The sequence below is a fragment of the Gossypium hirsutum genome, chromosome A11, assembly GCF_007990345.1.
Source record: "Gossypium hirsutum isolate 1008001.06 chromosome A11, Gossypium_hirsutum_v2.1, whole genome shotgun sequence".
Lineage (NCBI taxonomy): Eukaryota > Viridiplantae > Streptophyta > Magnoliopsida > Malvales > Malvaceae > Gossypium > Gossypium hirsutum.
This window is the reverse complement of record NC_053434.1, coordinates 87,380,613-87,408,578: the sequence shown is the minus strand read 5'-3', so window position 1 is coordinate 87,408,578 and position 27,966 is coordinate 87,380,613. Positions and strand designations below refer to the sequence as shown.

Genomic DNA, 27,966 nt, shown 5'->3' with positions numbered 1-27,966 from the left:
CAAAAGGGGGTAGGAGAAAGAACAATTGAAAGAAAGGCAAGTAACCTCCAACTGCTAATCCGAAACGAACCAACACACGGCCAATAACCCTTGCACTTGATATTCTCTAACGACAGAGAAGAATAGAAAATAAAATGAAAGAAGAGCCAAAAACAAATTGAAGAGCAAAACCTCAAAACCAATCTTTAAACTCCCCAAAACTGAACTCATAAGTGCCTACATTCCCAATTTGGCTCCAACACTTTCCACTTCCCATCTCCTTGATTTTCTCCTAAATTTCCTCCTGTCCACCAATTCAAACAATTGGAATCCCCTAAAAACCTCTCCTCAAATTCGACTAACAACAAACTTATTCAAACTCTTAGTGTTTGGTCAAACACAACTTCCTCCCTTGGCCAGCAGTAAAAATAACCTCCATTTGCACAAGCAAGTATTCGAACCTCAGACCACTAGCACACACCACATGCCACTATCCACTAGACTAGTAGGCTTTTATGTCATACTTTACCAAAATAAACTTTTAACCCTACTGGCCAAAGATAGGGGTTTCATCCTCAAAAACCAAAATTTTGTGGAAACCAGGGCTTGAACCCATGACTTCCCAGACACTTCCAGAGCACACAACCACTAAGCCAAACACTCAATTGTGTCGCTTCCTTGCACAATTAAATATTTATGAGCAATTTCCCAATTGCTCCCACGCTCAAGACCTAATACTTCTAGGCCCAAATTTGGGGCGTTACATTACAGCCAACTGTTGTTTCCAAATTATACTTTGCAAGCATTTGATTCCATGCATTTAGAAAGTTTTCCTCTTTATCATGATCATAAACACAACTACTAAATTTCTCAAATACATCACTATGATGCTTAGCTGCATTCTAGTACATATGCTACACATATAATCGAGGAATTTTTTTGGGCCACTGTGATGCAAGAGCTTTTGTCATTGCAACATCTTGATATGTAAGAATCGTAGCTAGCTTTTTCCTTGACAATGCTTTCAAAAATGAATCAAATAACCAGATAAATGCATTACATGTTTCATAATACAACAATGATTACATTTTTCTTATGAAGGTTAATACAAACAAATAATACAAAAGGTCTATCCTCTTTATTTTTTATATATAGTATCAAAACATACCTCATCTCCAAATGACTCATAAACTAATTTCATCTTACCATCTATCTAGAAAATATTTGTTATGAAGTCATTAAGATCGACCTGAATGGCATAAGAAAAATGTGGATCATCATGTTACATATTTTGTATATATTCTAATACACTATCAGTATCTCCAACTTTTTTTTTCTTGTATGCAGTAATTATTGTAGTATTTAGGAATAAAACCAACATTCTAAACCCCGCCAACATTTCTAGATAAAAATCCAACATTTTCTTTTGGTGTTAGCCTTGAGTTATCAGAGATTTCAAGTTTAAAAGCTTGGGCAAGATTAGTTGTCCTTTGAGATCTCAAAAACATGAGCTTAGAAGGAGAAGCTAATGCATGAGTATGATCAACAATAAATTTGGTAACTCACAATTTACCATTAAATCGTGAAACTTTCTTCAAATCTTATTTCTAGATAATGATATTTTACATCATCGTCCCGTTTATCCTTTCTTCGAGTACCTTGAAAAAAATAACAGTAAACCCTATTTACCCTTTCATCATATTCATCTCAGAACCCTTTACTTCTTCAAATACTAAACCCCACTATTTTGGCATACTTTTTTTATAAAAATCATAAACATCTTTTTTTCCGAATTAAACTCCATACCAACTTTTGGAACACTTTCTTTTGATAAATTTGCATGAATTGATGGACTAACTTCTTGTCATATATTAGCAGAGGAATCAATCACATTTGAACACTTATCTTTATCTAAAATTTGTTTATCCATTAGGTCAATTGATGGACATCTTTTGCAAACTCTAATATTCTACACAGACATTTAGCCATTGCATTTATATTTTCATCCATAAACGAAATATATTATATTTAATTATTTTTGAAGGGAATGAATAAATTAAGATAATTATCTACAATAATCAAAACATAAAAAAATATAAAGAATGAAAACAAAAACCTTATCGAACAACCTTATTCATTTTTTTGTTAATTATTTATTGTACGTAGGCTATAAGAGAATAGTGAAAAGATGAACCCTTACAAATAATTGTATTTTTATTGATACTTTTATATATATATATTTGATGATAGCTATGCCTTTGTTGGCACATTTGAATGCAAGGTTAATTCTGAGGTTGCTTCTATGGTTAAGACAATGGCCACAACTTCAAGCACCATTTCATTGCCATACTTTCCTATTTGAAAAGTTGGCAGGTTCTAGAAAAAGCATTGGGCTACTTATTTTGAAGATATTTGGACGAGTAAGCTTAAGACATGAAAACCAATTGATTTGAAATTGAAGGCTTGAAGATTGACTTCTTTTGGCCCAAGACAAATTACTTGTTGAACAAGGAAAGTCACTTTTCATTTGTTGAAGGCATTGGATTAAATCAAAACTCTTACGAAAGTTATATCATGTGTTGATTTTTAACTTTATTTGTCACACATGGATTTCTTTATGGACTTCAATTAAAGGGAGTTTTGGGAGTTAATTGAGCAAAGTGGAGAATTGGTGAATTCTACTAAGAATTTTGGAAAATTTTGTAACTGTAAGGTAAATAGTTAAGTTTCAATTCTGGTTTGGTTAGGATGGAACCGACTGGTTCCAAAGTGGAAGACATAATGATACACAGTGATTAGCTAAAAGAGTTTGGAAGACCGTATATAGGATTTCTATATATGGGTGAGAATGAATGTTCCTACAAAAAGAAATTCTTCTCAATTCTATCAAAAAACATTTCCTTTCACTTGCATTGCTTCTTCAACTGTTCCAAAGAAGAGGAAAACTTAGGAAAGCATTGCATAGAGTCACATTCATGAGAATTGAAGTCTGGAGTAGAGAAATAGGGGAGCTAGTAAGCTTTTTTATCCTTTTTTTACTCGAGAATTTGAGGAAGAATGAGAGAGTAAGATCTTTTATTAAGTTTCTGTAAAGTGTATTCTCAGTTTTGAGGTTAAATACCTTCGATTTAACTGATATATGGTTTTCATGTTTAGCTTCTAGAACGAAGGAGACTCTGGTGTATGGACAAGCTAAGCTGACGAGGATAAGGGAATTCATGTGAGTTTTGTACTATTCTCACTTCCCTTTAAATGTTGCTGGTTGTGCTATAGATATGTCTTGTTCAGATGATTGTGCTGAGTGTAATCTGAAATCCATACTTGTACATGATTTCGGTGAATTAGAAAACTATGCATGCATAAGGTTGCAGAAATGATTGAATGATTGTTTGAATGCTCTATAGATTTACACTATGTTGGTTTGTTAGCATGTTGAAATATGGCATACTACCTATAATATCAGGGTTTGGTATGTTATGTAAGAGATACATGTATATATATTGTATGTGGAGTACAGAGGAATTTACCCTAATAGGGTAGATAGAGTTAGGATTAATAGGTGAAATAGAGGATTGGACGAACTAAAATGGGTGTTCAAGGGAGTTTAGGCGGCATTGTGGAATGAAATTGAATGGCTCGCTAGAGCGACACCGTGATGACTGTCTATTGACTCTACAAAGCATCGCAATAGCAGTTTATAAGTCCTATAGGGTAACACCCTAAAAGGGGTTTAATGTGTAAGACCATAGCTCGGCTATAGCAACATATAGAGTCCGCTAGGACAAAAAACATGGGGTTACATTGTGTAAGATCATAGCTCTGCTATGGTAATATATGGAGTCCTCCAGGACAATAATATGGTATTACATTGTGTAAGACCATGGCTTAACTATGTAAAAATATGGAGTCTGCCAGGACAGTAAACATGGGGTTACATTGTGTAAGCCCGTAGCTTGACTATGGCAACATATGGAGTCCACTTGGACAATAAATAGGAAGCTCGCTAGGGCATGAAAAGAGAAGTCATGGTAAGACTCACACGACGAGTAATAAGACAAAATGATCTTGGCATGTATGAGAACACTAGTAAATGGGATAGTAAGAGAAATTGTCAAACCACTAAGATAAGAAAAGCTGATAGAAATGTCTAAAAATGTGACTAAGCCTATTAGCAAGGGAAATCACCAAATTCGTGATGGAAATAGGGAAATAGTGTAAGCAGTTTTAGCGCGACAGATGAAATGAAATGAATGTTTTTCTTTTAGGTACTTAAGAATCAACTAGTATGAGTCTGCCAGGGTTCGGTAAGTAAACCAATATTAGGTATGATAGTGAGATGAACCAATGACTTCTAATCCTAAGAGTCTATGGGTAAGAGGTAACCAAAGTTAGGTAAACCCACCAAGGATTATTTCAGTAGAATTATCCACTGGAATTTTTCTAAAGAAGTGGATGCTTGTTGGGCTTAATTTAAATGGGAAGTTCGCGGACGACTACTTGAGTAGAAAGTCCACTGGAAAATAGAGGAAGAAACGGAAGTCCATCAGAACTATATAGTATGAGATGGTTCATTAGAGAATACCTATTAACTAGGATATCTTAAAAGATTAGACTAAGGTGAACGGGTACTTCGAGGGTTACATTGCAGATTTGAGTCCACCCAGAAAAAGGGGGAGTGTTAAATCAATTGGCCAAGTATCATGCTCAAACCCGTGAAGGAGGATATTAGAAAGAGAACTTATTTAGGAAAAGGATCAAGAATAGGTTAATTTGAAAATTGGATTATCGTCGAAATAGTATGACTAGTCGTTATGGGGTTAGAGTGGATTAAAGGTGTAACAGTCCCATTTTGAGCCTAGTCAAAAAAGTGGTTTTGAGACCACTAATATGAGGTTAGAGAAAGTATTTTTTTATTCTTTTAGAGTTATAACATGTTTATATTAGTGCATGAAAAATTTGGTGAAGTAATTTTAGCGTTTGTGAGCTTAATTGAGAAAAAGGACTAAATCGCATAAAGTTCAAAAGTCTTAATTTGATAGCTAAGGGTGTTAAATTGCCATCAAACTTAAATTGGGGGTCTTTAAAGGGAAAATATACCCTTATACTATACCTTGGCCGGCCATGAGACAAAAATTAAATAGTCAATATGTTAGGTATTTGATGACATAATATGTAATGTAATAATGCCCTAAAGCCTAGATATCATCTTTTTCTCCACTCTTTCTTCTTGACTGAAAATATCAGCCATTAGAGGAGTTTTTGAAGCTAGAATTTTCAGCCACTTAATCTCTCTATAAGTAAGTGATCTTGAGGGTTTTTCTTGATGATTTTTGTACTTTTAGAACCCTTATAACATGAGCTTTCAAATGAAAGGACTACTTTGCAAAATGGTTGAAAGTCTAGGGTTTTACCATGAGTGTGTTCATGTTATTTTCTGAAATTTTATGGAAGAATGTGAGTTATGGTAGTGTAATAAACAACTTTTGTGAAGAGATTTCTCATGAAAACCCTAAAAAAGACCATTTTGCATAAGTTGTAAAATAGGTGATAAATGTGGCAAATATTGAGAATTTTTGGATTGCTTCTAGTATAAAAAGTAATCGGCTAGGATTGGCTAGTGAGAAAATGTGATAAAAATTAATTTTTGTACCTAGGGTAAAATGGTCATTTTGCAAAAGTCTAGGGGTAAAATGACCATTTTGCCCAATTTTAAATTGCTGAGTACCTAGATTAATAAAATGATTAAATTTGTGGATTTTTATCATTATAGATCAAGAAGTACAAAATCTGGGCCTAGACCGGAGAAAAGCAAAACAAGTAGACTAAGCCACCTACTTTTTGTAATCCGAGGTAAGTTGTATGTTAATAATGCAACTCTATCTTTATGGTGTGCATTTGTATTGATATGGCATAAATTCCTTTGATTTTGAATATGAGAATACATGTTGAGAAATTGACATAGTAGGGACTTTCGTTGAGCGTTTGGAATAAATTTGGATATTGGTTGCCTGATATTGGGTGATATGTGTGCTAGTGTAAGACATGTCTGGGACATGCATCGGCCACAATATGAGAGCCAGTGTAAGACGTGTCTGGGACATGCATCGGCCTCTTGATATTTAAGCCAGTGTAAGACATGTCTGGGACATGCATCAGCCTTGCGATGGACAAGCTAGTGTAAGACCTGTTTGGGACATGGCATTAGCTTGTTGCTTGTCAGTGTAAGACCTGTCTGGGACATGGCATCGACACTGATATATGAGAGCCAGTGTAAGACCATGTTTGAGACATGACGTCGGTATTTTAGCCCATGTTAAGGCTGTCGAGTATCCGGTAGTATTCCAAATGGTTCAACAAAAGGTTTATGATTATATCAAAATGAGAAAAGTTGGGATCATATAATAAGTGATACAGGTATCAAATTGAAATGTATGAGATATTGGCTCAGTTCATGAAATATGGATTGTATTAGATGGTGATGAGTAAGTTGAACTTACGTCTATTTATAGTACTTGTAAATAAACTATGAAAGGTTATGAGCATATTGCTTTATGATAAGTAGCTGTTCTTTATTTTTCATGCAACATACTAAGCTTTATGACTACTCTATCTCTTTTCTTTTTTTCATAGTGCCGCCCAATTAGCTCGTTGATCAACGGACGTCAAAAACTTCGATCACACTATCAAATTGAAGCACTTGGTATAATTAGTTCTTAAATTTTGATTATGGCATGTATAGGAACTTTGATTTTGTTGAGTGTCACATCGTTTTGGGGCCAAATGTGTTGACTTGTTTTAGTAATTGACACCATTTTACATTAGGCCATGAAAAATGGCTAATGTTAAAGGTTGTTATATGAATACAATAGATTCTTTCCTGAATGAGAAATTCGTTAGTTGCTTTGGTATATATAAATGAAATGTGTAGATGCCTTAGACGTGGTTGTTGAATTGAGAAATCAGGTTGTTATTTTGTGTTTCAATGTGCAAAGGGCTTGGTAGATAGACCTATATTGTCCACATAAGTAGACATACAGGCGTGTGTCTAAGCTGTGTGTGGTACACGGTCAGCCCCATGGGCGTGTTGTCCGACCGTGTGTCCCCTGGATGTAAAAATTTCAAGTTAGAATGCATGGTAGCAAACACACCGGCAGAGACACGACCGTATGTCTCAGCCGTGTAGAGGACACAGCCTCTGGCCACGGGCATGTGCCCCGGTCGTGTGCCCTAAATTGGATGCTGATGTTAGAAACAGAATGTCAAGGTTTTTAGACACGGGCTAGGACACGGGCGTGTCATAGCCGTGTGAGGGGCATGGGCCATAGACACAGGCATGTGTCATGCCGTGTAAAAATCCCTGTAGGTTCAAATTTAGAATTAAGTTCACATGGGCATGAGACATGGGCGTGTCCCAAGATGCTTAGGCCGTGTGTGTCACATGGGCCATCAGCGCGGCCATGTCTTAGTGACCACAAGGGCGTGTTGCCCTTCCACATGGGCGTGTGCCCTATTTCAAGGGCTATTTTTTTGTAAAGTTGGTTAAGGGCCCGAGCTAGTCTCGAGTGATTTTCCAATGGTCGTTTGAGGCCTAGTAGGCCCATATTAAGGAATTTAGACAAGGTTTGAAAAAGTTTTAAATTTGGTCACGCCTTGATGATTCGAGAACGTTGGAATGCATGTGTTTAAGTGTGGTAATGTCTCGCGTCCCGTCCCGGCGTAGGACTTAGGTGTAGGGTGTTACATTTAGTGGTATCAGAGCTATAGTTTAGTTAGTTCTAGGTCTAACCTAGCATGAGTACAAGTCTAGCTATACATGTCATAGTTGTATACCGATAATGTGACGACTCCTGAAAATTATAAATTATGTTTTTCATATAGTAAATGGGTCCTGACGTAGCTAAGGTGGATGATGTGAAAAGTAATACGCCGGCTCTAGCTGAAGGGACTACGCCAGTTGATAGTGGGCCCGTGATGATGAGTCAGGGCTGCGGGGCTAGAGAAGCTTACCTCCACATGATGGATGCCTGGTACTTGAAGTTTATTCGTGTGAATCCGAATACTCCACCTCTCGTACCTCCTCAAATTCCTCAACCCGTCCATATAACTCTTCAAGGAGCAAAGATGGCTAGGAGAGAGAAACCTCTAGTAGATAGAATTAGAAAGCAAGGAGCCTAGGAATTTCAGGCGAATATTAATGATGACTCAGAGAGAGCAGAGTTTTGGCTAGAAAATACCATTAGGGTATTTGATGAGTTATCATGCACACCCGAAGAGTGCATGAAGTGTGTTGTGTCACTCCTGTGAGACTCAACTTACCAATGGTGGAACACCCTTGTGTCGATTGTACCAAGGGAAAGGATTACATGGGAGTTTTTCCAAGACAAATTCCGAAAGAAGTATATCAGTCAAAGGTTTATAGATCAGAAGAGGAAGGGTCGAAAGATAGTAATAGAGTATGAGCATGAGTTTGTGAGGCTTAGCAAATACGTTAAGGAGTGCGTGTTTACCGAAGCTATCATGTGCAAGAGATTTGAGGACGGATTGAATGAAGACATCTGATTGTTAGTTGCCATCTTAGAATTGAGGGAATTTTTGGTGCACATGGAGAGAGCATGTAAGGCCGAGAAATTGGCCAAAGAGAAGAGAATAGCTGACATTGAGTTTCGAGACTCAAGGAAAAGACAGATGGGGAAATCACATCAAACCTCATCTAAGAGATCGAGGGAGTTCACCACCTGATCAAATACTTCAGTGGGATTCTCAAATAAGAGTAAGAATAAACAGAATACGGCTTCTAAAGCCCATACCACTTCTATCGCGAGTGTCGGTAGTGCTCAGCCAAATAGACCAGAGTGTTCGCAGTGTGGTATGCGTCACTTCGGTGAGTGTCGAGGAAATGAGAGAGGTGTTTTAAATATGGGTCGTTGGACCATTTTATTCGTAATTGTCCCGAGTTGGATGAAAATGAGAAAAAGTAAGATGTAAGGGTGAGTAGTGCTCCTTCGAGGGTAGACCACAAAAGAATTTGGGCAGTAGGGCTAGCGGTAGAGGTGCTTCTAGAGATTCAGCTGTGAGGTCCGAGGGCCGTTCGGCTGTAAAGACTTATGTCATTCGCAGTCGCGAAGAGGCATCTTCATCAGATGTGATTACGAGTACTTTTTATCTTCATGATATTTCTGTTATTGCTTTAATTGATCTGGGGTCTACCCTTTCTTATATCTGCATGAAATTAGTACCTAGTATAAATATGCTAGTTGAACCTATTGAATTTGTGGTGAAAGTGTCTAACACGTTAGGCAAACATGTATTGGTAGACCAAGTATGTAGAAACTGTCCCTTGACAATTAGAGGTCATTATTTTCTGGATAACCTTATGTTGTTGTCATTTGATGAATTCGATGTAATCCTCGGTATGGACTGGTTGACTTCTCATAGGGTTGTATTGGATTGTGGACGAAAAGTCATCGAGTTGAAATGTGAAAATGGGGATGTCCACCGGGTTGAAGAAAGTGAATCGGATAACTTGCCTATAGTAATATCGTCTATGACTGCGGAGAGATATTTGACAAAAAGATATGAGCCCTACCTTGCATTTGTGTTAAATACTCAGGCATCGAAAGTGAAAATTGAGTCAGTTCCAGTGGTATGTGAATATCCGGATGTGTTTCCAGAAGAGTTGCCTGGATTGCCTCTAGCTAGGAAAGTTGATTTTGGTATCGAGTTGGTCCCTGGTACGGCACCCATCTCAATCACTCCATATAGGATGGCTCCTACAGAGTTAAAGAAGTTGAAGACTCAATTACAAGAGTTAACGGATAAAGGTTTTGCAAGACCGAACTATTCACCGTAGGGTGCTCTGGTACTTTTTGTGAAAAAGAAAGACGAGTCGATGAGATTGTGTATTGACTACCGACAACTCAACAAAGTAATAGTGAAGAACAAGTATCCCTTGCTAAGGATCTATGATCTGTTCGATCAGTTGAAGGGAGCCACCGTGTTTTTCAAGATCGACTTAAGGTCGGGCTACTATAAGTTAAGGGTTAAGGAGCAAGATGTACCAAAAACCGCATTTAGGACGAGGTATGTGCACTATAAGTTTCTTGTTATGCCCTTCGGTTTAACAAATGCTCCTGCGGTGTTTATGGACTTAATGAACCACATTTTCCTGCCATATTTGGATAAGTTCGTGGTGGTCTTTATCGACGACATATCGATTTACTCAAGTATTGAGAGTGAGCACGCGGAGCATCTAAGAACTATTTTACAAACCTTGAGAGATAATCAATTATATGCCATGTTCAGTAAGAGTGAATTTTGGCTTAAATAAGTTGGATTTCTAGGACACATCGTGATGGGATCAGAGTTAACCAAAGCAAGATCTCGGCTATTGTTGAGTGGAAACCGTCGAGGAATGTGATAGAGGTTCGAAGCTTTCTGGGTTTGGCTAGATACTACAGAAGATTTGTGAAGGGATTCTCTATGATAGCCACTCCGATGACAAGGTTATTACAAAAGAATGTCAAGTTCAAATGGACAGAGAAGTGCCAACAGAGTTTTGAGAAATTAAAGGCTTTGTTGACCGAAGCTCTAGTTTTAGTGCAACTGGAATTAGGAAAAGAGTTTGTGGTGTATAGTGATGCATCCTTGAATGGGTTAGGGTGTGTGCTCATGCAAGAAGGCAAGGTTATAGCCCATGCCTTGAGATAGCTAAAGCCACACGAGAGAAATTAACCGACCCATGATTTGGAGCAAGTAGCTATAGTGTTCGCATTAAATATTTGGAGACACCACTTGTATGGTGAGAGATATCGGGTTTTCACCGACCATAAAAGTCTAAAGTATTTGATGACTCAAAAAGAATTGAACTTATGGCAACGGCCATGGTTAGAGTTGATAAAAGACTACGAGTTGGTGATTGACTCCCACCTCAGAAAGGCTAATGTAGTAGCCGATGCTTTAAGTAGGAAATTATTGTTTGCCTTGAGGGCTATGAATGCTCAATTGTCAGTGACTGATGATGGTTCGATTCTCGCAAAGTTAAGAGCTAGACCGATGTTCCTACAAGAGATTTGCGAAGCTCAGAATAACAATAGTGAATTGTAAGCCAAGAGAATTCAGTGTAAGTCGGGTGTCGAATCAGAGTTTAGTATTGGTACAACGGTTGTATGATGTACCGAGGCAGAATTTGTGTACCCAAGAATAATGAGCTCATTCAGAAGATTTTGTGAGAGGCACATAGTGGTCGTTTGTCTATCCACCCGGGTAGAGTAAAAATGTACAATGATTTGAAGAAAATTTACTAGTGGTCGGGAATGAAAAGATACATTTCTAAATTTGTCTCTAAGTGTCTAGTTTGTCAACAAGTGAAGGCTAAACACCAAGTAACCTCGGGTTTACTTCAGCCTGTGATGGTTCCCGAGTGGAAATGGGACCTAGTAACCATGGATTTTGTGTTAGGGTTGCCTTTGACACCAAGGAAAATGGATTCAGTTTGGGTCGTTGTTGATAGACTTACTAAGTCGGCACATTTTACACCAGTGCGTACCAACTATTCCCTTGAGAAATTGGCCGATCTTTATGTTTCTGAGATAGTGAAACTTCATGGGGTGCCGTTGTCGATTATTTTGGATAGAGATCCGAGGTTTACCTCTCGGTTTTGGAGGAAGTTGCAAGAGGCATTGGGAACGAAACTGAATTTTAGCATGGCTTTTTACCCACAAATCGACAATCAATCAAAGAGAATAATTCAAATATTAAAGGACATGTTACGGTGTTGTGTTCTCGAGTTTCAAGGCAATTGGGAAAGCTATTTACCACTGGTTGAATTCGCCTACAACAATAGTTATCAATCAAATCTGAAAATGACGCCTTATAAGGATTTGTATGGACGTAAGTGTCGAATGCCTTTATATTGGACAGAGTTGAGAGAGAATCAGATTCACAGGGTCGACTTAGTTAGAAAGACTGAAGAAAAGGTTAAAGTGATTCGTGATTGTATAAAGGCCGCATCAGATAGAAAGAAATCCTACGCGAATTTGAAACGGAAGGAGATCGAGTTTCAAGTTGAGGATAAAGTTTTTTTGAAAGTATCCCCGTGGAAGAAAGTCTTTAGATTCGGTAGAAAAGGCAAGTTGAGTCCGTAGTTTATTAGACCTTATGAGGTGACCTAGAGAATTGGGTCGGTAGCATACCGATTAGCCTTGCCTCGTGAGCTAAAGAAAATTCATGATGTATTTCATGTATCGATGTTGCACCGCTACCGATCTGACCCCTCCATGTGATTTCACTGAAAGAAATTGAAATAAGCTCGGATATGACCTATGGTGAGGAACCGATTAAGATTTTGGATCGAGAGGTTAAGAAGATGAGGAATAAAAGTGTAGCACTCGTAAAGGTTTTGTGGCATAGAAACGGAGTCGAGGAAGCCACGTGGGAACCCGAAAAAACTATGAAAGATCAATACCCAAACTTATTCACCGGTAAGATTTTCGGGAACAAAAATCTCTAAGGGGGAGAATTGTAACAGCCCAATTTTGGGCCTAGTTGGAACAGTGGTTTTGAGACCACTAATCTCAGGTCAAAAAAAGTATTTGATTATTATTTTAGAGTTATAACATGATTAAATTAGTGCATGAAAAATTTGGTGAAGTAATTTTAGCTTTTGTAAGCTTAATTGAGAAAAAGGACTAAATCACATAAAGTTCAAAAGTCTTAATTTGATAGCTAAGGGTGTTAAATTGCAATGAAACTTAAATTGGGGGTCTTTAAAGGGCAAATAGACCCTTAGACTATAGCTTGGCCGGCCATGAGACAAAAAAAATTAAATGGTCAATATGTTAGGTATTTGATGACATAATATGTGATATAATAATGCCCTAAAGCCTAGCTATCATCTTTTTCTCCACTCTCTCTTCTTGACTAAAAATAACCGCTATCGAGTATCTGGTAGTATTCTAAATGGTTTAACAAAAGGTTTATGATTATATCAAAATGAGAAAAGTTGGGATCATGTAATAAGCGGTACAGGTACCAAATTGAAATGTATGAGATATAGGTTCAATGCATGAAATATGAATTGTATTAAATGGTGATGAGTAAGTTGAACTTACGTCTATTTATAGTACTTGTAAATAAACTATGAAAGGCTATGAGCATATTACTTTATGATAAGTAGTTGTTGTTTCTTTTTCATGCAACTTACTAAGCTTTATGCTTACTCTATCTCTTTTCCTTTTTCTCATAGTGCTGCCCAATTAGCTCGTGGATCAACGGACGTCACAGACATCGATCATGTAACGCCCCAAAAATCTCGAAACCCAAAAATCCCAAAATCTCAAACTTTCTTTGTTTTCGATTTTGATAAAAATTGTGTTTTATGTTCCTAGCCATGTGATAATTACAGTAGGTCTTAATTAAGGTTTGAGTTCGAACTTAGGAATAAATGAAATTATAGTTTAATTATTAAAAGAATCAGGGTTGGCAAGTAGGTGGGCTTTTAAATAAAAATAGGGGAAAAATAACATCAAAAAGCCTTGTGGAAGAGTGGCTAAGTGACGCCACTTAGAGTGCAGGGAGGTGGCGTTAATAGCTAGCAAGGAGGTCCAAGGTTCGAATCCTAGTTTTGTGTTTTAGAAATTTAATTTTGGCCTTCTATAAGGATGGAAGTGGCGTGAAAATGGACTCTAAGCGGAGTGTTCAGAAGAGAAAATTAAGGAAAGGATCAAGGGATTATTAGGGAGAAAAATGAGGAGATGAGAAGGGAGAAGTGATGGAGCCAAATTGGGAATTGGGCATGGAAAATTTAGCTATAAGGGCTATAAATAGGGGCCGAATATAGGGTTTTCAGGCTACTGTGAAAACTATTCTTCACCTTGTTGCCAGAAACGCCTTTCTCCAAAAGCCGAAAACCCTTTTCTTTTCAAGATCCAAAAAATCGAAAACTTTTTTATTTTTCTTTCTTTTCTTCCTGCCGATTTCTATTCTTCTCTACACAATTTTCTTTGTTTCACTTAGCCAATTTCTTCTTCTACTCTTCTTCTTTAATATGTACCAAATAAACCTTATTCACCATACTAAGTTTGAAAAGCCGAAAAGTCGAATCTCCCAAGGGCTGAATACTTTTTGACCGAATCTAGTGGAATTAGTGTCGAATCTCGGATCTTAGCTCTCCACCAAATTACTCTTTAAGTGTTTGCGATTTTGATCTAGGAGTTGATCGTGGTTAGTGATTTAAGAAAGGGCTGATCGCGCAAGGTAAGGTTAATGTGAGGTTTCGATTTTAGTAAGGATATGTATTAAGAGTGCGATTAATGGAAGGGTGATATTGTTTGTAGGTTTGGACTAAGGGAATTGCAGCACGCTTGCTTACCAGGTGTGTACATACACTACACACACACAATGAATCGGCAAAAGCCGAAAAGCCGAAAAGCTGAAATGCCGAAAAGCCTAAAGTTGGGCTACAGTAGTCACACGAGTGCACGAACACTCGTGGAGAGGAAATTGATAGGTTTCCTGAGGCCCACGGGCGATTTCCTAGACTTGGGTTGTGATTCGGCCATACAGGCCAAAATGAGCTAAATAGGCCCGATGGGCTATTGGGCCCATAATAGGCAAAAATTGAATATTGATGCTATATGATAGAAATTTGTATGTGAGCATGAATATGAATGTGACTGGGCCTAACGGGCCATATAAATGTGATTTGGGCCTAATGGTCATAAACAGGTGATTTGTGCCTAATGGGCCATATGAATATGATTGGGCTTAATGGGCCAAATACAGGTATGTAAATTTGTTTGGGCGTTGTAAGGGGTTTGGGGCCTAGTATATGGTAACTACATAAGACTTAATTAATATATTGCGATCGTGGACAAGTCAAATGGTTAAGGTGTGGCAACGGGTATATACATGTCTAGGATTGGATCTAAAGAGAGCTTGGTACTTAAGCGGTCTTAACGACCCACCTTCTCTTCTCTGGAATCCTACCTGGTGCATAGTATTCGTTCATCTTAGCTCGCGGACTTGTTAACGGGTCAAGGTAAGTGAAAACAATAATTAAGAGAAAATTACCGAAATGCCCCTAAGGGCGAAAATGACCAAAATACCCCTAGGTGTTGAATGTAAGTTTTGTGGATGTGACATGCATACATATGATATTCTACTTAGGTTGCATATGGGTTGGGAATTATGGTACGGAGGAAGTATATGAGGATCGCATGGTTACCTGACAATCGTGGATCCACCGACAGCTTTTAAAGCCCAATATGTAAATGAAGGTAGATCTACAATCGGGCTACCCTTGGTGTGTGGGCTGGGTGGGTCAAAATTTATATCCCCACATGGTGTGATGGAGGACGGAGATGGTGTGTAGCGGATGGATAATTTGGATGGGATTGCATTGCATGTTTGATGATTTCCCTTTGAATGCTTATTTTTCATCGAGGGTTGTACACACTGAGTTTGCGAAAACTCACCCCCTCTTCTATTTTATTTCAGGTGATGCTCAGTAAAAGGTTCGATGTTTGGAGGGACTTTGGGTGGCCGGCTAGTAAGATAATTCGGACTTGGTTTTTTTTTAAGCATTTAAGTTTTTATTTCTATTTAAGTGTGTTCAGATCAGATTGTAATAAGGTTTTCGTTATGTTATTATTACTGGAATTATTATTATTATTTTCATTGTAATTATAAGAAGTTGAACATGGTTCCTTAAACTGTAGTATGTCTTTTCTACGTTTCCACAACTAAATTTTAAGTGACATATTTTCATCAAATGTTTTAAACAAGGCTTTTGTAACTGAAATGTTTATTTTTAGTTAATTAGGGTTTCTTTTATTTTAAGAAGGGTTTTCAATGAAAACACGGTTTTCTCTAAAACACTTCAATGTGACGCACCAGATTCGGCCATAACGTTTGGGTCGAGTTTGGGGTGCTACAGATCATACTATCGAACCGAAGCACTTGGTATAATTAGTTCTTAAATTTTGATTATGGCATGTATAAAAAATTTGATTTTGTTGAATGTCACATCATTTTGGGGCCAAATGTTGACTTGTTTTAGTAATTGACACCATTTTGTATTAGGCCATGGAAAATGGCTAATGTTGAAGGTTGTTATATGAATACAAGAGATTCTTTCTTGAATGAGAAATTCATTGGTTGCTTTGGTATATATATATATGAAATGTGTAAATGCCTTAGACGTGGTTGTTGAATTGAGAAATCAGGTTGTTATATTGTGTTTTAGGGTGGCAAATGGCTTGGTAGATAGCCCTATATTATCCACAAGGGTAGACATAGGGGCATGTTTCTAGGCCGTGTGTGGCACACGGTCAGCCCCATGGGCGTGTTGTCCGACCGTGTGTCCCCTGCATGTAAAAATTTCAAGTCAGAATGCATGGTAGTAAACACACGGGCAGAGACACGACCATGTGTCTCAGTCGTGTGGAGGACACGGCCTCTGGCCACGGGTATGTGCCCCGGCTGTGTGCCTTAAATTGGATGCTGACGTTAGAAAAAAAATGTCAATGTTTTAGACACAGGCTAGGACACGGGCGTGTCATGGCCGTGTGAGAGACACTGGCCATAGACACGGGCGTGTGTCAGGCCGTGTGAAAACCCTATATGTTTGAATTTAGAATTAAATTCACACGGGCGTGGGACACGGGCGTGTCTCGAGATGCTTAGGCCGTGTGTGTCACACGGGCCATTAGCGCGGCCATGTCTTAGTGACCATACGGGTGTGTTGCCCTTCCACACGAGCGCGTACCCTGTTTCAAGGGCTATTTTTTTGTAAAGTTGGTTAAGGGCCCGAGCCAGTCCCGAATTTTTTCCAATGGTCATTTGAGGCCTAGTAGGCCCATATTAAGAAATTTAGATAAGGTTTGAAAAAGTTTTAAATTTGGTCACGCCTTGATGATTTGAGAATGTTAGAATGCATGTGTTTAAGTGTGGTAATGCCTCGCATCCTGTCCCAACGTAGGACTTGGGTGTAGGGTGTTACAAAAGGGACCAAGGATAGGATTCACAGCTATTGTGAAGTCTTGGTTAAAACTCCAACAGGTGTTTTCAGTCCGTGATGGCAATTTTGGGTATCTAGTGATGAGACATACAAGGAAGAGTATAAGGAGAGACTAGAATAATGATAACAGGGTCAAAACCCGTAAGAAGTAGGGTTTGGTAGAACATAATTGTAGCTTGCAGGTATGTCCACCACAGTTAGCTCAGAGAAAACAAGGCATTGGTTATGCTAACGAAGTTTACAAATTCTTCTACAAAAAATTAGGGAGTGTACTTTTATGTATAAATTTTCATTCTTTCTAAATTTTAAGAAGGCTTCTATGAATACAATGCACAGGATCTTACTAAGTTCTTACGAACTTATGAAATTTGATGTTAGCATGCAGGGTAGATGAAGACCCAGGAATCGAATGGCGAGACCAAACCAGACATCGCCAAATTACTAGTGTTGGGCTCAATTGCTGTTTCATATATATACAAGGGCAACCTTAGAGGCCATGCCTCTGGGATTAAGTTGGAGATGTTTGCATTAGAGTACAAGTTTTAAATTTGTAAATAACTATTAGATATATTAAGGTATCAAAGCTTTAATGATGATAAGAATTAAGTAGAAGTTAAATTTTGAAATTTGAGAATTGTCTAAGCACGTAATTAAACCAGATTAGAAAACTTGTTGAGATATTTGGGTTGATTGTAACATTCGATACTCGGACTTGGCAATCGAGTCAGGTGTAAGGTGTTACATTATTTGTCGATAAGTGATTAGATTATAATTCTTATGTAAACAAAACTTAAATAGTATTAAAGGAGGACTGAGAGTAATCGAGACTCTGAGAGTTTGATAGAAAACTATTTTTTCAAGTAAGGAACGTGTGTGTGCATTATTTTGTCAGCAATCAAAAGAGTCTCTTAAGATACAAAGCTAAGTTTTCGAAGGGAAAGCTTAGTGGGAGGGTGATCTAGTCCTTCTACAATAGTGAAGCCGTTAAATTGATAAGTGTCAGACCAGTGCTAAAACTTGAATCATTAGTTGTACGGTAAGAAAGATAGTGGATCATTGCTTTGGGTAAAGCCCCACAGACTTAGACTTAAGTCGAATTGCGTAAACAATCCCAATGTTCTTTATTATTTTCGCACTTTTTGTTTCGTAGTTGAAACTGTTGTCACAATTCCAAACATCATTTTAGCCACAGTTTCAGTTTGTCAAGCAAGTACACCCCTCTTGTTTCTACATCCTTTTATTGTCAGAAATAGCTAATAAATGTTATAATTTATTTTATTTTAATTGTTTGGTTTTGCATTAAAGTTAAAGTAAAAAAAAAAGAAATAAATTAACCATAAAACTAAAGGAGATATAAACTAAACATAGTTAACAACAAGCTCCAATTAATATGCTTACAAATTACTAATCCATGTGACAAGAACGTATCGTCACTAGTCCACAAAACATTAGTCAAATAACTATACTAAAAAAACTAGAAGTAAGATCAGTATGACATTACAATTGAAACAAGGCCTACTATGTGTGGGTATGTATCAGCAGAAATTGGCATGTCATAGTTTATGAAAATGCTAGTACGTTCAATGTCAATTATCTTTCCAACCAAATCTATGACCATAACAATTCTTTAACGACCCTCCTTAAATCCTTTGTGACGAGTAAACCTATAAAGCATCAAACAAAGGAAAAAAGTATGAGCTAATCTTGTAATGCGTGAATTATGAATTTGGTCAAGGATGTTTAACTTACCTATCGTCCATGAAGGAATGAACTTTGTAGCAACCAGCACACTAGTAATAAGCAGGCGATGAATATTGAAAGAATCAAAGGGCGACAAGGATTGCCTTTGAGCAAACCAATCAAGATAAACGTATGCTACAATAAAGCAAGACAACCTGCAATTCGCATACTTGTATATTCTATCGAGATAGCTTTGGATTGAGATAGTTGGCCAAGTTAGCCCAAGAAACACTAAAATCTTCTAAGGCTTAAGCCCGCAGATCACTGAGTTCTCATTAGTGAATTTTCAATATGTAATATCAAACCAAAGCTTAGCCTCACCCCAAAGGCCATTAATCTCAAATTGGTACTCTTGAATCCTTACGAGTCAATAAGGGCAAACCACATGAACAAAGATCAAAGTTTTCAACAATAACACATGAAGTAGCCAATATGGGCTATAAACAAATGTTAAAGTGACAACCATTAACCTCAAAAGAAACAGAAGTTACAACCTAGAAGAGAATTTCTTGATATAGTTGGTGACCGATGGTGAAGAAAAACCATTGTAACGAGAATAACGTGGTAGAGATGGTGGTAGTGCTCCTCTCCAACTATGGCCATCAAAATAGCAAAAATGTGTGTTCATAATGGTAATCATAATGCTATGAAAATTGAAGCAGCGATGGAAGTGTTTAAAGAAATACAATGGAAACAAAGATGAATTCAACATTTTCTGCAATAGAAAAAAGCTCGTGGCTTTTACAAAAATGGGGATTTAGAAAATCTAATTATTTACAGAAGACTAATCAAAATGAATGAACCTAAAATACGATCAACAAAATTATTGTTTAAAAAATGCCCAAAAATTAATTTAACAAATTCATACTCTAACATTTTCACACTTACCGACTTTCAATGGCAAATCGCCCTAGCCTTCCATCAAGCAAGACTTAAGTAAACCAAATAAAAAAAGAAAGAAAGGAACTAATAAGGAAATCCGTCGGAAGTGACGATGAACTTAACATTTTCGGTAATAAAAAAAAGTTGTGGATTTCACAAAAATGGCTTATTCAGAAAATTAAGTTGTTTACAAAAGGTAATCAAAATGAATAAATCTCCAAATAAATTAAAATACGATCAAAACAGTAAAAACCATACCAATTAACCCAATTGATTCTTGAGCTCCACAAGCCTTTCTTGAGTCTTCTTCTTGTTCCGAGCGTGTGGTTATCCATGGAGCCTTTTTAGTGAAGTGGCAATTCTCCCTACTATTATTGAAAATGTATATTGAAATCCTTTTGAGTTAAATTAAAAAATAAAATATATTAAATTAACAGTATAATTTATTTTATATTAGAGCATCAAAATTTAAATTTAACTTTTCAAAATCATTATTTAAGAAAGAATTTATTTTTTAACTCTTCTTTTATATGTTTTTTAGAATTTTTTTAAACTTTTATAATTTTTTAAAAATATATAAATTTTAGAATTTTTATAAATATTTTGAATTTTTAAAATTTATTTTAGATTTTTTTGTAATTTTTTTTAAAGAAAGATCAATTTATTTATTTTCAATTTTGACAAGAATCAAAAGGGTATTTATAAAAATCTGTTATTTAAATTATTCGAATTATAAAATTTAACTTTATTCGAATTCAAACCCCGAATTACTTATTCGAGTCTACTAGAATACTTCTATTTGATTAACTCAAAATTTAAAAAAAATCAATTTTTTTAGATCGAGTCAAATTTTACTCACCCGACATAAAAATGGGAAAAAATATTTTTATGCAATTTAATTTTGAAAGAATCAAAGTAGAACTATTTTCACTTTTCGAAAAATCTTACATATGGGGCTTTTTTCTAGTTTTTTTTTTCTTTTAACTTCATTTTGGTTACAATTTCCATTCCCTCATTCTTCAATGTGGTGGATCATCATAATTAATTATAAATTTACACTTTTTTTTTACGACATTTACTAGATATGGATGGAACCCATTTTTATTCCTATTTCATCCTTGTTTCCCATCGTTTTCATATACATATAATTTTTTTATATTTATATGTTTTTTTTTTGTCCATTTTATTATTTAAGTTTAATTTTATATGAGTCTCGGATAGAATTAAGATAAAACTCTCATAACAATGATGACTAAATGACTGGAGAAGAAGTCCGCTGCCACTTTTTCCGACCATTTGGTTTTTACATGTAATTATTGGTTAAACACAGCTGTAAAATATGCAGGTTTGAGCAGGGGTTAGAGAAGCCATATCTAAGAAGAGCATTACAAGGCACATTTAACATTGCTATTGCTTACATATTGGGTGTATGTCGTGATTGCATCAGTGGCCATCACCATAGCTGCACTCATCTTCGGCTACGCCAAAGGCTACTTCACTGGCAACAAACCGGTAAAATGTGCATTCCAAATTGCTCTCATTGGTGCCATTGCATCTGCTACTGCTTTTGGCATGGCCATCCCTAGTACTTCCTATTTACTAGATAGTTATCTTGCATTGGCATAAGTTTTATGCTTTGTTTTTAAGAATAGGAAATCTGGTTTCCTTTAATCTGTTAAATATTTCTTATTTCTTTGTGGAATGATGGGTTATGGGTATTTGGCTAAATGGGAATGCAAGTGAAGATTGGTGAGAGGTTGAAATTGATGATGAATAGGTCTGAGGGGTTTTTTTTTATAACTAAAATGGGTATACGAGGTTTTGGTATTTGATTTTGTCATTTTTGTCTAACATGATGCTTATGCTATTTTTTGGTCTAATATGGTACTTGTATTTGACAAAAGTTATACATTTTGGTACTTAAAGGTAACCGTGTTAATTTTTTAATATTTAAGTCGGGTTTTAAAGTTGCTTTAATAAAAATTCATAATTAGCTAATAATATTAACAATTAACATTCATTAAATTAACACTAAAATCTAAATTAAACTACATTCATTAGATTGCATTTAACAAATTAAATTCACAATTTAATAGATAAATGAATTCTATTAAGGAATCATAAAAAATATAAAGCTAATAATAGTAACAATTAACTTTCAGCAAATTAGCCTTAAAATCTAAATTAAGCATTAAACATATATCTTGGTTAAATACATGTATCAAATTAGACAAAAAATAATGCAAGTACCACATTGAAAAGAGTGAAAAACTTAAGTACCAAATAATATATTAATAGATATTTTAATTTTAACCACCATCTTAGTAGGAGGTTGAATGGATGTAAGCCCTTCAGGTAGTTTTAATTAAATTTTGGGGTTTATGATAATAGTCCAGCCCGATCCAATAAACCAACATTTCTTGATCGACAAAACCTTGTTGCAATTCTCGAAGCTTGGCTTCCCTTCAAATAGGTATCATTACAAAACTATTCCAATCATAATTATTTTTGTAAATGTTTTATATTTTAATAATTAAGTTTAGAAGTATTTTTTTTATTATAGAATAGTAGGAAAAATGGTGTAAATATTTGTATTCTTTTTAAATTTTAAATTTTAGTTATTTCATTTTAATTTTGAGATATTAATTTTAGATAATTACTAATTTCACGTTTATTAAATAGTTTTTGTCAATTTAGCCAAACTCTTTAAAACTGCATAATTTTTTAAATATATATGTTTTAAAAGTTTTTCAATAAGAAATCCTAAAAAATAAGTAAAAAAACATTTTTTTAATAAAATCAAAATGAAAAAATAATCTCTTTAAAATTAAAATTTTAAAAAATATAATCATAACTTTTAGATTTTTTTTTGAAATTATGGAAAACTTATATTTTAAATTTTTTATTTACTTTTAAAGAATAATAACGGAATTGATAAAAAAATTATAATTATGGAGAATTGAACTTATTTTTTCTTTTTATATATTTGATAACATTATCAATTGGAGTAAAATTGTTGAAATAAAAAAAACATAAACTCAATAATGTCTCAAAATTAAAAAACAACTAAACTTTAAATTTCAAAACTGTAAAAAAAAAAAACTTAAGAAAATGATAACTATCAACAATAGATCGGATTCATTGCTAGTCATAAATCTCGATTCAAGACGTTTTTCTACTCCTCAAAGTTAGGTAGAGTTCCATTTTAACTATTCTTGAGGCAGTGCTATCATGAGTACTATATATACACACAATAATTCAAGGAATTGGCACTGCTGAGGCAATTTATGATCCATTCAATAATGGAGTTTTAGCCAACATTTGATAAACGGACCAAACTATACCCCATTAGTGAAGGTGAAATTCTTTAAGATTCTAAAATATCATGTGCAACTCAGGTGTTCTGTCTCTAACAATAGTCTACATGAATGAGACTTGAGGTCTTTCAAAGGCTTTATAGTTTCTCAAGTGCTAACAAGAAGATTGACATTCTTCAACAAAATATTCGAATCTCATTGTGTCTCCTTTGATTGTATCACCAAAAGATTTATTTTAAAGTGAAAAGAAAAAACTGAAACCACCAACCAAAACAGAAAATTCCTCCTAACCGATTGAAATAACTTTCGTATTTAGAAAAAACACAAATCAATTTTAATTAATTCAATTTGAGTTCTCCTTTAATTAATAATAAAAACCAACTTTAAAGAAGAATATAATAATTTTCTAAAAATAAAAATAAAAACAAAAACCTACACCCTTAGGGAGAATTCTAAAATATACCATTTGGTGTATTTTTCATTCAGCCACCATACAATATTTATGTGAGCCATTTAACTAACATTTGGGCCAAAAATACCATATGTTTGTCGCATATCCACTATGCCACAAGTGGTGGCTCAATTTTAATTAAACATTAAGCTCCCACTTTAATGAATCATTTATCGGCCCTTGTTTAATTTAATTGACTTAGGTTGAACAATTAATTTCAAGCCTATTAATTAATAGTACTTGTCGATCCGATTAAGTAGCGAATAAGTAAAAATAGCGGAAGAAATTAAGAAATTGAACATACAAATTTAATGTAGAAAAAATCCTTCCAAAAAGGATAAAAAAATTACGAGTAAAGATAATTTTATTCTAGTGGCAAAAGAACGAACAGTACAAAAAATGGAGATAAAAACTACACCCCGAAACTTAAAAATAAATAACCCTCAAAACATAAACATAAAATTCTCTAAAACTGTTATGAGTTCTAATCTTTAATGGGTGTATTTTTTAAGGTTGTAAAAGATCCTATTTATAGGCTAAATTTGTAGGTCAAATAATACCAAAATAATTTAGACTAATCAGAGTTCAATTGAAAAAAAATAAATAGAGTTTAACTGGGAGATTATTTTTCAAATTTGACTGAAATATGAGTCATATTTAATAAATCTCCTCCTTGACTCGTATTTCTGCAACGACATCTTTCCCAAAGCCCACCACAAGCCTATCTTAAACTATGCAGGGATTAACTTATTCGAAACTATGCTTAGAAGCTGGAAGACTTCTAGCCTTCAATCTAGCCTTCAACTTATGCACTGCCAAATCAAAACTAATCCGAGTATGATTTTCACGAACACAGTGCCCTAACTTTTAAAATTTGCATCCAAAAAGAGAACTTATCTTCAACGAAATGGTCATAACTTTTTTCCTCCTATGACCAAGTTGCCTTCATTCCAAACGAGTTGACTTCGACTTCATAACAGACAAGGGACGTCCGGTTTCACCGATCACTATAAAACCTTCCAGAATATAAAGATTGTCGGTCCTTTTACCTTTTAACAAAATGAGAGTCCCACAAGACACCTTAATGCCGCTCGACTCGATATTGGTTTTGCAACCTTTCAAGGCTAAAATACTCAAGGAGATGAGATTCTTTCATAAATCAAATACATACTTGACATCTAAGAGTGTCTTAATTGTCCCATCATGTCTCCTAATTTTAACAGTACCAATACCGATTACCATACTGGATGAATCATTTTCTATGCGCACAACTCCACCTTCAATCAAACTGTATGTGGAGAACCATTCTTTGTAACACCCTTTACCCGTACCCGAGACCGGGACGAAGTACGGGGCATTACCGAAAAATACGGGCTATAAAATTTCACTTCAATCTAAAACCGATCAAACAGAATCGTATTGTCCCAATTATGGACCTACGAGGTCCAAAACATGCATTAAAAGTGATCCGGGACTAAACCAAGGACTTTAGAAAACTATAGGGAATTTCTAGGTTTAAGCCTCGCATGCCCGTGTGGAGGCAATGCACATGCCTATGTGCATTGGAACACACCCGTGTCCCTTGCCCATGTTGAATTATTGGAATTTATTTTTCATTTCGAACCTACAGGGGTTTTCACACGGCCGAACACACGCCCGTGTCCTTCGCCCGTGTCCCTTACACGGCCTAGACACACATGTGTCATCACCCATGCCCAAAAACATGGACATTCTGTTTATGACATCATCATCCATCTAGGGGCACACGGCCGAGACACACGCCCATGTGCAAGGCCGTGTCCTCCACACGGTTAAGACACACGACCGTGTCTCTGCCTGTGTGTTTACTACCATGCATGCTGATCTAAAAATTCAAGGTGCAGGGGACACACGGCTGAGCAACACGCCTAAGGGCCAGGCCATGTGTCACACACGGCCTAGACACATGCCCGTGTGTTTACCCATGTGTACCTTCTTGGAGGCTATTTTCCAAGCCAAAGGTCACCCTCAACATCCATACACATTTATAAACCTCAATAGTATTTAATATGGCCTAAATATGTCCATAATCCACCCTGGCACAGTCTCTTACATGTTAACCTCATCTCATTGGTTTGGCACATGCTAGGTTATCCTTTTTGTATTAGGGATTACCAATTCGGTAATCACATTTTATACTTGGCTCATTTTATAACTCGTTGCTAACTATGACCTAACCATCTCCAAATGATTTGGCCACATTTCGCATGTCCATTCATAATATAACACATTTAACCATCACATGAAACATTTAAGCATAACCATGCCCAATTAGTAGGTTTACAACCTACATCAAAATGAGTCATATCCTGTGGCCATATACAAAATGAATAAGTATATCATTCAAGCCCTTACATTGACTAGCCAAATGACACATATAATGAAATGATCAAGAATCCTATACACGCCATTATAACAAAATAAAAGTTTCTATATACCCAAGGAATACAAGTTAATAGTGTTGACAATGCTCCAACCGTCTTCCAATCTTCACGAGTCCTCGAGTTCTGTAAAACAAGAGAAATGAAAGGGGGGTAAGCATATACATGCTTAGTAAGTTCGGATAACAGGAAGGTAAGCTTACCGGCTGTTTACCATACAACCATATTAGATATTCATGCCAACATGCATAGTATAATTTACCTATCACATACACTCAATCATCATGTTAGTTTCATGTCAATACAATTAAACATTAATCTTAGATGAGCTCATCATTTCAAGCATTTCTATTTTCATTCCTCATTTTAATCCCATTGAACTTCTAGGAATCTCTATGGATATCTTATTTACCGTCAAATCGTGTGAGTGATCATTTTAAATACGCACTCCCGTGAACCTCGCTCTTACGGCGGGATTACCAGTCCAGGCTAAATCCCCCGAAATGTAAACTCATAGAGTAATGTCGGGATTACCAGTCCAAGCTAAATCCCTTACAATGACATGTACTCTAATAAGCTCAGATCTTAATTAACAATCTAGACTAAATTCAGACCCTAATCGGATTACCCATCCTGGCTAAGTCCATTTTAGCACACTTATTCTTCGGGAGGCTCGATCACTAAAGGAACACTCGTCCAGGCTAGATCCTTTTTACCGTCAATTCATTTCAAGAATCCATCAGATATCCTTTTTTTATTCAACCGAAACATTTATCAACACAATATTTATCATACCTAGCCGAATATTTTTCTTGCTTATAGTAGCCCACGTTTTCTTTCATTTCACATTTTCTACCCATTTTCACAACTTTTACAAAATGGTCCCTTAAGCCATTTCCATAAAAAAACTACTTAGTAAAAGTTGTTTACTATCCTTTAAACTCTCATATTTCTCTATAGATCATCAAAACACAAGTATAGAGAGAACATGCTACGAGGATCTCAAAAACATAAAGAACATAAAAAATAGGGGTAGGGAATACTTATTATCAAGCTTGAAATGTTGAACCAAAACCTTAGCTATGGCTATAGAGAATTTCAGCAGCCACAAGAAAGATGATGGCTGATTTTAGCTATCGTTTTCCCTTTTTATTTCATTTATTGCCAAATGACCAAAATGCCCTTCCTTAATAACCTTTCAAATTTTTCCATGCATTATCATTTTTGTCTAAAAACTTAGAAATTTGGCATTGCTATTTAAGGCATCCTAATTAATAATCCATAGCAATTTCATACTAATTGCTTCTAGAACCCAAGTTTTGCAATTTATTCAATTTGGTCCCTAATTTCCAATTGGACACCTTATACTTAAAATTTCTTCATGAAACTTTAACACATGCTTATTTTAATATCCTAGACTTCATAATAATCATAAAAAATATTTTAATGTCAAATTTGTGGTCCCAAAACCACTATTCCGACTAAGCCCAATTTTGGATATTACATTTCTCTCCCCCTTAGGGACTTTCGTCCTCGAAAGTCTTACCAGTAAACAGGTTCACATATTGACTTCTCATGGCTTCTTCAGGTTCCCATGTGGCTTTTTTCATTCCATTTCTATGCCATAAAACTTTCACCAAGGCTATATTCTTGTTCCTAAACTATTTGACTTCTTGAGCCAAAATCTTTACCGGTTCTTCACCAAAAGTCATATCTGGTCTAATCTCAACTTCAGTCTATGAAACCATATGTTAGGGGTCTGATCTATATCTATGCAACATGGACACATGGAATACATCATGAATCTTTTCTAATTCAGAAGGCAGCGCTAATCTATAGGCTAGCGGTCTAACTCTTTCAGTAATCTCATATGGTCCGATAAACCTTGGACTCAGTTTGCCCCTTTCAACCAAATCTCAATGCCTTTTTCCATGGAGACATTTTCAATAATACTTTATCTCTGACTTGAAACTCAATCTCTCTTCTCTTCAAGTCAGCACATGACTTTTGCCTATCCGATGCCACTTTCAAACAGTCCCGTATCACTTTAACCTTTTCTTCAGTTTCCTTGACTAAATCAGCTCCATGAATCTGAATTTCCTTGTCTGTCCAATACAGTGGAGTTCGGCACTTTCGGCCATATAATGCCTTATAAGGTGC

The 27,966-nt window shown here is 35.9% G+C and overlaps 1 long non-coding RNA gene across 1 annotated transcript; it reads right to left on the bottom strand.

Annotated features, from left to right (window-relative positions):
* Positions 1-18,328: 18,328 nt before the first annotated feature.
* LOC107890917 (uncharacterized) lies at positions 18,329-20,095 on the bottom strand. Its single transcript, XR_001682087.2, has 3 exons — positions 19,877-20,095; positions 18,746-19,329; positions 18,329-18,660 (listed from the first exon to the last, which is right to left on the bottom strand). It is a non-coding gene; the product is annotated as an uncharacterized lncRNA (long non-coding RNA).
* Positions 20,096-27,966: the final 7,871 nt, after the last annotated feature.